This window comes from Aplysia californica, unplaced genomic scaffold, assembly GCF_000002075.1.
Source record: "Aplysia californica isolate F4 #8 unplaced genomic scaffold, AplCal3.0 scaffold02718, whole genome shotgun sequence".
In the NCBI taxonomy this organism is placed as follows: Eukaryota; Metazoa; Mollusca; class Gastropoda; order Aplysiida; family Aplysiidae; genus Aplysia; species Aplysia californica.
Genome location: NW_004799988.1, coordinates 1 through 3225, shown reverse-complemented (window position 1 = coordinate 3225; position 3225 = coordinate 1).

Here is a 3225-nt window from a genome sequence, read left to right as displayed (position 1 = left end):
GGGAATGTTGATTTCTTCGATTTCCTATTTTGACAGGTGCCTGATTTCACCACAATGCCTCACAAATAATACTTACAACACAATAGAAAGAAAAACATTTATGACACAGTGGTTGACAACATACTTATAATACAGTATAGAGGACAGACTACTCATAACACAGTAGTGGACTCACAATGCAGTAGTGGACAGAATACCCACCATACAATAGTGGACTTACTATTCACAATACAGGGGTGGAAGACAAGCTACAAACAAGACTTACAAAACAGTTGTTGATAAAAGCTGCTCACAATATAGTAGCAGAAAAACTATTGAAATGGCTGTACATGGGGTAAACTACTCCCAATACAGTAGTGGATAATGCTAACAAACAGTAGAGGATAAACTGATCACAGCTCAGGAGTGGATAATAAACTTTTTTTCAAAATACAGTACAAGACAAACTGCTTACAATATAGCAGTGGATAGACTACTCATAATACAGTGGTGGATGTTACTCACAATACAGTTAGGTCCAAGCGAGACTTTCTTGCAGTTCTCCAGTTCTAGGAGGCAAATCTTGGTGGACAAGTGGCTGTTGGTGGTCTCTGAAGTCACACCCCATCGCAGGTCAACGACCTAGGAGGTGGTTAGAGGAGTAATGTCAAAGAGATGGTTGGGTTAAAGCTGTACCCAAGGATTTGGTGACTTCTGTCAACTCAAGGTAAAGAGACAAAGAACCAGCATCTGTGGTGTACCTGTTAGGCACTTCACTATAGCAAGCAGAGAACCTGAGTTTGATTCCCGGGTGGGGAGAATATTTATCGAATGTCTCTGTCTTTTTACCAGGATTTTTTTAACCCTCTCAATCCAGGTTGGCACTGACAGTGCTTAAGCCTGCCTCCTAAATAAACATAGCAATATTCTAAAAGAGAAAAAAATAAGGAATAAAATAAATACCCGTTGTTGAGGAGAAATGTGCCATCTTAGATAGGTGGACGATTTACACACTGTCATTATAACGTTTAAAAAAACAAAAAGGGAGGAAATGGGAAGTGGCCTTTTGTACAAGTGATTGTCTTATACAGGTCGCTGTTAGAGAAGGTTCAACTGTATAAACAAAACATAGGAAAGGAAGGAGAAAAGACTTTATTATAGAAAGAAAAATGAATAGTATCAGTGGGAAAGCATTAAAGAGTGCTGTTAACATAATTTGTAGAGGACATGTAAGACCTACAAATCCTTAGAACAAGTAGAGGACATGAGTGGCTTAGCTCCTAGACAAGTAAAGAATATTTACGTATAACCTAGTTCATATCCCAGATGGGGACATGATGGACCAAGTTCTGAAACATAAATTCAAATCGCGACCTCAATGCTTTCATGTCATATCTCCATTTTTTTAAACAGTGAAAATGTGACTTCTTCTTAAGCTCACTCTTTGTTACGAACTGTTTTCACTGTTACTAAAAATGGAGATACAACAAGAAAGCACTGAGGTCGCGAAATGTAAGCTTGCCATTGTCAGCATCTGTGGGCAATCTATTCATGTAAGTGCGAGGTGACCATGTGTGTGTGAGTGTATGTGTGTAAGTACATGTATGAGTGTGGGTGCATTTGTGTGTGTGCATGTGTGTTTGTGTGTGAGTGCCTGCATATGCGTGTGTGTAAATGTGTGAGTCTGAGAGAGAGTATGAAAGCATGCTTACATTCATCTTTGTCTCTTTGTGTCCATGTCTCTCATTGCATGTCTCTCTGTGAGTCTGTGTACCCATGTGTCTGTTTCTCCATGTGTTTGCCAGTGAAACACAGAGAGAGAGAGATAGAGAGAGAGAGGGAGAGAGAAAGAGAGAGAGAGAGAGAGAGAGAGAGAGAGAGAGAGAGAGAGAGAGAGAGAATGTTTTACAGAGCGGGTTGTTCCGGCACGTGAGACATGTATTTTCAAATGTCCTGTCTTGTTGTGCGCATGCGTGAGTGCACCTAACTTTTGTAACGTCTACTGCCATTGTTAATGACCGAGACAAATTTCTCCCTGCGAGATGAATAAAGATGGCCATTGTCATTGTCATTGTGTGTACCTGAAAAGAAAGCCCCATCTCTCTGCAGTAATCCCTCAGTTCAGGGTACGCATTCCGGGCTAGGGCGTTCCTCTCTGCTCGCATGTCTGCAACATACCACAACACAGCTAGCTACACACCTGATGACACACTGGCTAAGTATGGATGACTACAGGTCCATTGACGCGTCAACACAGCTACACACCTGACACAAGAATGGCTCAACACAACTACATACATGGTGACACCCCAGCTTCAACACAACCAGATATCTGAAGACGGGACAAAACAGGTATTCATCCAAAGCCACACTCACTCGGTATGTCTACACATTTGACAACACAATTGCAGAACATCTAGTGTGTCACAAGTATAGAACAACGTGTTAATATAGCCTCGCACCAGACAACAGACATTCTTAACTCAATATCTTATCAAAGCGAGACATAAAACCATACTTCTCATTGACAACAGACAAATATATTATTATTTTTTAACATGTTCATTGTCAGTTAACAATGACTATGACATTAACAATTACCCTGTCACTACCAAAAGATGTCTGTCATTGACAACACTGATTGTGGACATTCACCTGAAAAAGTTGAGCTCAGGAATATTCTCACAGTTGACCTTGGTATAGCGGGAAGGTCATCCAGTTTCCCCTCCAAGACAGCTTCGAATTTCTCCTCTGCTTCTTTACTGTAAGTTGGTCGCTTAGAAACTGGAAAAACACAACACAGTGAAAATGATACACAACACAATGACAGAGGCATACAACACAGCGACAGAAACACAAAACATACAAAAGGTGAAACTTATCATGCGATGATCAGTCTAAGGTAATAATAATTATTTAGATCAGTTTTATAGTACCTACTCACGTATGAACACAGCTCTATAGGTGAAACTTATCAAGTGACCACCAGTCTAGGGTGGGCCTCACCTTGTGATTTGGCTGCTCCAGGGGTAGACTTGGACATCGGTACTTTTCTACCAGGCCTGAAAAAACCATCATCCATTGACATGGTTACAAATCACAAACAATGCCTACACAATTTTCGTTTTTGCATACATTGATTAAGAGGTGGGGGAATACAGAACACACATGGAGGTTGGGTGTGTGTGTGTGTGTGTGTGTGTGTGTGTGTGTGTGTGTGTGTGTGTGTGTGTGTGTGCGTACTTA